This window comes from Mytilus galloprovincialis, chromosome 7, assembly GCF_965363235.1.
Source record: "Mytilus galloprovincialis chromosome 7, xbMytGall1.hap1.1, whole genome shotgun sequence".
Lineage (NCBI taxonomy): Eukaryota > Metazoa > Mollusca > Bivalvia > Mytilida > Mytilidae > Mytilus > Mytilus galloprovincialis.
This window is the reverse complement of record NC_134844.1, coordinates 70,773,766-70,783,665: the sequence shown is the minus strand read 5'-3', so window position 1 is coordinate 70,783,665 and position 9,900 is coordinate 70,773,766. Positions and strand designations below refer to the sequence as shown.

The following is a 9,900-nucleotide window of genomic DNA, read 5'->3' as shown; positions in this document are numbered from 1 at the left end:
GGATACTTAAGTACTGAGCCACGTTATATATGTCACAAAGCACAGCAAAAACGAAAGACAAGCAACAAACATGTTTTACAATAGCACAATAACGGGATGAACAAGCACAGAGCCACGTCATATGTATTGAAGTGGCACCAAAAAACACATAGACAATATATAAAGGATGTTCATAAACAATAATATCAGGATGAACAAGTACCATATGTATCTAAATCATAATAAATTAACCACATATTTAACAAACAAGTACAAACAGGTTATATCAAAATTAATAACCTCATACATTGCTGCTTTAGTTTCAAATTGTATTTATCTTTGTGTTAAAAGTAAAATCACAAAAATACTGAACTCCGAGAAAAATTAAGAAATGGAAAGTCCCTAATCAAGGCAAAATGAAAAGCTCAAACACATCATAAACGGGTTTGCAGCGTTTTAGCTGCAAAATTTAATGTACAAAAATATTAAATTTACTGGTTATTTTATCATGATAATTATAATATACATGATGAAAAGTTTGGTATTATCATATCTATTCCGTTCTGATTGATATATACGTTTAACTTAATTAATAGTACATATTGACGTTCCTTCATTAAAAAAAATAGGCACGTAAACACTGATACTACTATATAATAGAACTATCCTTTTGGCTAGACATCAACCATCAATCTTTTGAATCTTAAACCTTCACCCTAGCCACACAAACACAAACAGACATAGTCGATGCCTAGCAAAATTCAAGAAATTCGTATTTCTTTATATCCTCTACTGTAAAATCCCTACCTGCTTAGGAATTTTGAATAATTGGGGCCATTACACGCAGATTTGATTTGAGAGTACTTAAAATTACTGGAAGTCAGTTGATGGATTTATTTTTTTACATCCAGTGTCAAATATTTATGCAAGTTCAGGACCGTTGAATTTTTTTTTTTTTACAATAAATACTACTTGGAGCTAGGTCCTGTAATAGGTGTCGTCCAGGACGAAGGTCTGGAAATTTAAAAATGCCATGCATTGGAAAATGAGGGACTATTGGATAGGAGCAGAAATTTTGCCTTTCAGTAGACCAATTACGAACTCCTCAAAGAGTTGCAGTCTCTCTACATAGGCATAGGATTTTATGTCCCCATTCTGACCAGACGTGACTGTGTATTTGTACATCCTGCACAGCCAAACGGACGACCAACATTGGCAAGTCGGGTGAGGACAAAGTGGAAAGCTAGTTGAAAACTAATTAAAAAACTCATGTGTCTAGGTTGTTGAACCAAAGTTCTAGTTTATAGTTTCTATATAAGGTAAAATCGTAAAAACATTCAATTCTATCCAATACTCTTTACACTAAGGACGAGAGACTAGTGTACACATGACATTCGATAATTAAAGAGTTTTGACAACTTCACCAGCTTTCATCTACAGATAACGTTGTTTATTAATTTTTTTAATAAAAAGAAATATTTGTGAAAAAAAATATGTGAAGGCACGTGGCTTAAGTGCCTAACAGCAACTACGCTTAAGTTTGAATAGTTGCATTCATGTCCGTTTTTCTTTTGTAAGTCACAATCCATTGACATTAGCTGTTGGCATTTCATTTTTCGATGCATGGTAAATTATGTTGAATAGAATAACATTTTGTCACCATTTAGTAGCGTGAAGTGCGTGTCTGAATCTGTTTCAATCATATCATCACTCACAATATCAGAGTCAGTTTTGGTAATAGGGTATTTTTTATTGATAATGTCATTGTTAAGCCATTAACGCACTCGACAGCGACTATAAGAGTTTAGAACGCATAGTTTGACATATGATTGCGTTTTGCTCTGATTGAGGCCTAGGGTTGAGAACGCATAGTTTGACATATAATTGCGTTTTTCTCTGCATGAATTGGGTTTTTGAACGCTGCAATAGTCAATTGCATTGGGTTTTCCATTGTTTTAATTGCGCAACTTATATGGAGGCCTGGTATCGGGTTATTAAAAGTCAAACTTTGACAGGAATACTCACAAACAGGTCTAATAATACCAAGGGAGAAACTTCAATTCATCGTATTATATAAACGTAAATTTGTAGGGTACTATATATATAAGTCCTTCAAACATAAACTTTCAAACTACCGCTTAACCAGCTAATCGGTCGAACAATTATCCGAGTAACCGGTTAGTTAAAAACTGTGCACTACTAAAAATACATCTTTGAACCATAGTTCATCAAGCATATCACACATAAAAACACGTTCTTGATAAGACCAAAACTGTGTTAATTGGGGCATCAAAAGAACAAAAGGACTGAGCCGATATTATGGTCTTTCCTGTTGCAACACACATTGGAGGCATTACGTTTCCTTCAGCAGTATTGTTACATTTTCCCGCGAATTGCTTGTTCGGCCTATGACATTTCGGGTACATTAACGAGCACAAACATTTGTTTGTAGTCCTTAAATTGTTTGCCTGTTTCGTCCATCTTCCATATGTGAGCAGCTTTCAGATTTTTATCAGTTATGACCTTTTCAAGATCCTCAAAATATTTTGTAACTATAACCCGATTCAGCAGCATTGAGCGGGAAGTGCTAAGCTTTTCGGGTTTTCTCAAAGCTATTTTATGATGGCGAGATCTAAAACCTCGCCACAAGTCATCTCCCGATATTCCCCTCTTAAAATGTGTCTCAATCTTTTGAACTTTGGATAATCTAGAAATTTTCATTTGCAGTTGTTTTTCGTGATCCCGAAACCTTTATTGGCAGCATCAACCACACTTCGTGCTATAACATTCTCCATTTCAATTGGAATAACCGGTTTCCTCACAGTTTTTGCGTTCAAGTCAATCCGTCCACTAACATTGTCAATATTTGTAGTTTTTGAAACCCCAAGTATCTAACTGGCATTTCTGTAACTATGTAAACTCCATCTTTTATAGATTTGGTGGCCTTTTAGAGATTTTCTTTATCATATTTCATGTACAATTTTATTTATTTTTTTGCTTTTCTGGGCATCTTTTTTTTTTTTTTTTTTTTTTTAAATTGATACTTGTTTATTCCAAATATTTCCTCAGTTGCCCAGGATGCAAACTGTGGATTCCCGTTTACATTTAAACCAACTGTCCGGGAAGCAGAAGGCTGAAAAGTGCACTGTATTATCAGAAAAAAATAGTATATATTCTGGGCATCTTTAATTATCTGAAAATAACAAGAAAGCCAATAATAATAATAATATTCGATGAAATCAAGAATAGAAAAAAATACATAATATATTCATTGTCTTCATCATGTTCATAGAAAGCAGACGATTTAATGTATTTTACACATTCTGACATCTCAGGATAGTTAATGTCTATATAGGATTGAAGACGTGACGCTGTGTAAACAATACTAATAAATGTAATACTAGCTGTATTTCCTCACACCCATGTCCTTTTATTCTTTCTGTAACTTTTACATGTTTTAGAGCGATGTTATGGCTTGTACACAATTCACACAAAATTGTATAGTTTGAACATATCACTGTGTTCAGAATATCATTCGTGGTCAAATTGGTCCTTCAAACTACGTAACGCTAGCCATTGTACATTTACCAATTCACTAAATTATTTTTCTGATTACTCATTTATTAATCATTTCAAAAACTTACAAATTGTTACATTATATACTTTATAAATATTTTTAGGTGACCCGAGTACTATTTTAAGGAGTGACTTCGTGAACGTTATGTTTCACCACCGATTGAAAATTCGCATGTAAAAGATGTAACATACACAATTCAGGATACAAGTGACCCGAGTGACGTTTAAGTACAGGTAAATTAATTAGAGAGGTGTGAAAAGTGATAATTTTGTTTTTATATCTACATGATATAATTGGACACCCAAACATCAGGTCGTCTACTGTTTATAACAATCTCCTTAGTCCTTATTTTGTTGCCCAGATACTACTCATTTCAGGGGCGAAATTGCATAAATTTAAAAGCTGTTTTGATTTATAAATGTGTAAATATGATTAATCAATAATAGATGTATACCCGCACTAAAAATAGAATGGATTTTCCGTACGCTTTATTTATAAATAGTACTACACATGATTGCTAGCAATGGTGAAATCGACTACCTGTAAATATTGACATTTATCACTGACATGATTATGGTCTGTAATCCATAAAGCACAAACAGTTTCAAACAGCAAGTACACTTTTTGTAAAGTAATATCTTGAAGCAAATGTTTTAACACTGACTTTCAACTATATGTAGATATATACATGTAGTCTGTATGCATATTTAAAAGGATAAATACACTCCGGACCCGCACGAGATAACCTCGAGTCGACAGTAATTGTGTGTTATAAAGTTATATACATTTCTCATCATTCATACTGTATTTTGATTTCAGCGGGATCGCAACATTTACATTATTCATCAGCGTACATCCTGTGGCAAATATTTCATATATATTAAATAGTAAATATATAATTTAAAGTTTCTGCAAGGCACGAGGACCGGATGATTTGAATTTCCCTAGATGCATGTAGAGTAAAAAGAAAGTATATTTATAGATAGAGATAGTTATTCTTATGTATAATGTAACGAGAAGAGATAGTGTCAAACTCCTTACAAAATTGGATATCAAGTCCCCTCTGCCGATCGGACGTTGCTGTGTATTTATTACATCCAATATAGCCTTATAAACGCCAAATCTTTAAAAGGGTTAATCAATGCTTGATCCAGAAATATTCAAAAAGGGGGGCACTGCTTACCTAAGAAGGGGTCCGCTCAGGTCATGCTTCAGTGATTCCCTATATAATCAACCAATTTTTTCCCACAAAAGGGGGGCCCGGGTCCCCTCTAATGCGCCTTTGGTTTTATTACCAAGCCAGAGATAAATCCAGTGATGCGACCCTAGTCAATCCGTTGGGTAACCTGCCAGACAGAAATCCAGTGATGACTAGTCAATCCGTGGGTAACCTTTTTGTACAAAATAAAACTATAAATGTTAAACACAGGACAAGTGAAAATATGAAAATCGACATACAAATTGACTTCTCAATCTAATTACTACAAGCGAGTATAACGAAATCAGAGATCAATATTTTAATAAGTTTGATTGACTGTTTTATGACTACTTAATTTGCAGTGTCCTATTTCATAACGTTTAATTACTTGTATTTTCAGAGCGAGAGATAAATGGCCGATGCGGGAACGAAACAGAAAGTTATATTGTGTTTAGGTGGTGCCTTTAATCCTCCGCACAGTAGACATGTTATGGCCATGGTATTGGGAAAACAGTGGCTTGAATCAAATACCAACTACCAAGTTGTGGCTGGAAGACTAGCCGTAGCGCCGGATGGATATGTACAAACAAAATCAAGGAAAACAGGAGCTAAATGCATGAAAGCAAAACACAGAATAACACTTTGCGAGCTAGCTTGCTGTGAACAAAGAGATTGGTTAGCACCATATCACCGACCAGTTGGTTCCGCTGAGGAATGTGGTGAAAAGACAATATTAGAAATGAAAAGCCAATCTCGGGATTTAGATTATCTGCATGTTGCTGTTATAGTCGGAGCAGATAGAGCAATGAACAAATCTGGACATGCTAAATGGCACAAAGAATTCAAGCACATAACTGTGTGTATAGGGAGGAAGGGAGAAACAGCCAGAATTCTCGAAAGATATGAAAAAGATAAAGATTCGGGCAATATAAAACATAAACAGTTTTGCCTTATACCAGACGAACTTGACAATGTTAGTTCTACCGCCGTAAGACAAGTTCTTGCTAAGATGGAAGGATCAGAAAGTGATAAGGAACAAGTGATGGATACCTTAATAAATGATGGATGGCTTCTTAAAAGCCAAATACTTTATATATTAGAAAATGAATCGGATCTTTATTTTTGATACTTTAAAAACATTAACTTATTAGTGGGAGATATTATGGAGATAATTGTGCAAATCGTGATACAAGCATGAAATTTGGTATAAAGGTTGACTAAATGATACTAAAAAAAAATCCGCTGCTGGCCAGAAAAAAAAAATCATTTTTTCAAGATGGCCACCACACATTTCGGAAATGGCGTCATTACAAATTGACAATAATTCGTTAATCCTTTTATAAAAGGTGTGTTATATGTAAAATCCAATGTTAGATTTGATAAAAAGTAAATGACAGTTCCTAAATTACGACTAGACAATACATTAATGAAACTAAAGGTGACTTCCGGTTTCAAAATGCCGGCAAAAAGTCAAAAAGGTCAATTTTTTATACTTTCAAGCAACTTCACAAGGGATGTATAATCCAATGTAAGTTATGATAAAACGTTAAAAAAAGTTCCTAAGTACGACGAAACAACACATAAATGAAGTTAAATAGTGACATTCCGGTTCCAAAATGGCGGCAAATACGTAAAAAAATATTTATATATTTTCCATCAACTTTACAAGTGTTAACACTCTTTGTTAAGTTTAAATGCCTAGTTTGGTTTGAAAGACAGTTTGCTTATTTTATAATTATCTGATAGTTGCCTATACAACAACCCGTACAAGGAAGGCCAGAACGGTAGCAGATACAGTTACAAACACAGCTCGCGTTTCGGCTCCGTATTTAAAAATTTTCTGACACGAGGATGTAACGGCAGTCAAAGGAGTCCATTTTGGTTTGCAACTGTCATTGATTCTTTCTTTCATCCAACCAAAATGTTCATGACTTGGAACACGTACCTGTCGAATACATGAATCATGCTCAGCCCAAGCAACTCCTCCTTGATATACTTCTCTTTTGATGTGCTCTGGAAAAGAACCTCTTGTAGGCGGAATTGCATCACAATGCCGCTGCTTCCTGGCAAACAATTCACATCGTGCCTCGCTCCATACTTAACCCTAAATAAAAACATCCTTCACATCTGGAAAACCTTCCAGTGTTAGCCAAGCTGACCTTTTGCCTTTCTCATGAATTCGACAAAGTGCCACATCCACTAAATGCATGGACGAAAGGAAAAGCAGCTACACAAGGACCGAACACATTTGATATGTCACGTGCAGGAAGCCATCAAAAGTCGTTATTCCTTCCATAACCTATCCGCAATTTGTTCTACCTAATTTTGCGATTGCTACAATTCTTGATACTATTACATCTGTGTCAGTACTACCTAAAATTACATTTTACAACACTTTTCATAATCAGGCCGAACATGGACAAACATTCATGTATCTGCTTTTTCATGATAACAAGGGGATAGATAGCAAGTATCTTTATTGAAATTGCAAAGAATATTTTCACAATGAGTAACATACACATTTGTATTAGTCTCTAAAGAAGCAATTTTGTCAGCAAGAAACTTGAACAATTTCGTTTTGCTGTCATCTTCACAAAGAAAACTACTCCATACCCTTGGTGTTCTACCAGAACTAACACCTTTCCATCTGGCACAAGAACCTTGCCTTTGTCTTGTCACAGCCTTTAAATTATTCATTTAGTAAACATCAAATACAATGTCTACTTTTGAATACTTATCGATGCAAGATTTTACATAAGGCGGTATGACATCATTAGCATAATCATCAAATATTTTTGCCCAACTTTGTGACCTGGAATTAACCATTGCTGCCCCACCAACGATAAATGCGTCCGAATTCGGATCAGCAAATCGCAGAATGTTTCAAGTAAACCCATTTGCAGCGATTTAATACTACTATTTCAAGTGACATCCTGAGATAAAGACGGAGGAGCAGTTTGGTTTCTATGGATAAAGAAATATTCCAAGTAAAATTGTCTACTGTGACAAGAAATGAAAAGTCAAGAAAAGATATCTTAATAACTTTTAAGGTTCTCTAGCTTTGTTTTTGACAAAGACGTTTCCAGTTTCATTTTGCGGCCAAAATAGGAAGTTGTCCTTTTTTATTTGGTTATAAAAAGCAGGTTTTCCTTCGTTTTGCATTTGCTTCAAAAGATCTTTGAATTGTTTGAACCAATATCTTGGAGTTTATTTACATATATTACCTGTTTCCTGAAGTATTTTTTTTTACAAATCTGACGACTCTTCTAGAAATGAATTTCCAAACTCGTTCATACTTGCATAGCCTTTAAAGTTGTTTAAAGAAATCTTTTTGTGTTTTCGTAGAGTCTTCATTATGTCGTTCGTCTGTTTTAGAATGACCCAAACCACTAGATCTTTCAAATTAATCTTCTAGTATACTGACTCCTGGTCCAGCTACCATCCATTTAGGATCTTCGGTTAATCCTATGGCACCAATATGGCTCTTCATAATTGCATTATTCTGTTTTTGTGCCTGATCAATTGTGTTACAAGAAAGAAATTTACTGGTCTTACGTACAGTGAAATTATCATTTTCAAATTCCATTGCCACCTGTTGGTGATGTTTGGGAAGGGAAGTCATATATCGGAGATGAGTCGGTAACGATCGAGCATAATTTACACGATCAAGACCTAAAACAATACGCTATCATGCTTTATATGGACTGTCTAACTCATGAAATGAGCATATAATACCAAAATCAGAAGAAGTTCTTAATTTATAATTGAACGCCAGGAATTAAACTGTGGTCGAGATGACCCTATTTCCTTACACCAGTCTTTTAAATCATTGAACGTCACAGAGTCATGACATAATTATATATTCTGAGTTTAGCTTTCATAATCTGAAGGTAACAATTTTTAAGCAAAATACATGCAGTTGTATGATGCGCCTGTCTAGTCCTAGGTACATTTGAACATACATAAAAAGAATCTGCCGTTCTTGGTGTTGCAATATTGGCTTCAGTAAGACAACTTGTCTATCCCCTATAACGCAATATACTACCCAGAGTTTAATAACGAGTCATTTCAATGTGCAATCCACCAAACATGGCGATACACTTATATTTTCCTTACAAATCAGGCCGTTCCCACTGAATTTGCTTAGGCATTTCCAAAAGCGGCTGATCTGCAGTTACATTTGATGTTTCTCCAGATTAACTACATTTTCGCCTTAACCATCGAATACCTGAGAATTGCCTGCATACAAATCGCTCTTGATGTCAATAAAGAGTTTGCACATGCGCAAAAGTGTGAAACACATGTGTATCATAACCTTGAAAAATGATATTAAACCAATTCATGATATCATTAGAAATCCAAAAGCACTAAATATGTAGTAAATAGTTCAAATCTTTTTGAAAGAATTTTGTTACATTTTCGCGCATGCACAAATACTGGATATGTCAAATATTCATTTTTGATAAATAGGTGATGTAAGGAAGGTAGCCACCAAACCTGGTAATTAGCTTTTACTAAAAGAAGTTCAAAGAAAAGTTTTCCAGAAAAATCAGTATTTTCAAACTAAAGAAAACAGCCATTTTAGAAAATGGCAGTGGCCATCTTGAAAACAATATTTTTTTTACTGGCCAGCAGTTATTTCTTACAAAATATATAATAATGATGCTTTGTGGTAAATTTCATGCTTGTATCATCATTTGCACAATTCCCTCGATTTTGCTTGCTAATATCTTCCACTATATCATTCGGATATCTGTTTTACGACTACAAACCTATGAACAATATACTTTCGCACAAAAAGGAACTGGTGTTTTCTCCTTTAAAGTATTTTACGGCTTGAATCATTAATGCTCTGATTGTTTCCTCGTCTACGGGAATATGTTTCAAGTTTGTAAAATAATGCGTGGAATAATATAAGTCACATAAAATTGTGTAGAATATTTGAAAAATTATAAATGACAAAAAGATATGTGTATACATTCCTGCCTTTAAAGGCTTTGGTTTAACTTTTGAGAATTCCTGATAAGGAGTAAACCAGGAAAAGTGCTTCGGCAGCATAATGATTTAATAAAAATTATCACCAGTACAGATTTTGATAATTTGATCTCGTCTAAGCTTGGAATATTCATTAATAATGTAAAAAATA

General features: G+C 34.4%; 1 long non-coding RNA gene across 1 annotated transcript; it reads left to right on the top strand.

The window, feature by feature from the left end:
* Positions 1-3,957: 3,957 nt before the first annotated feature.
* Positions 3,958-9,840, top strand: LOC143083584 (uncharacterized). The gene is made up of 2 exons (XR_012980793.1): positions 3,958-4,167; positions 5,155-9,840. It is a non-coding gene; the product is annotated as an uncharacterized LOC143083584 (long non-coding RNA).
* The last annotated feature ends 60 nt before the right edge of the window (positions 9,841-9,900 follow it).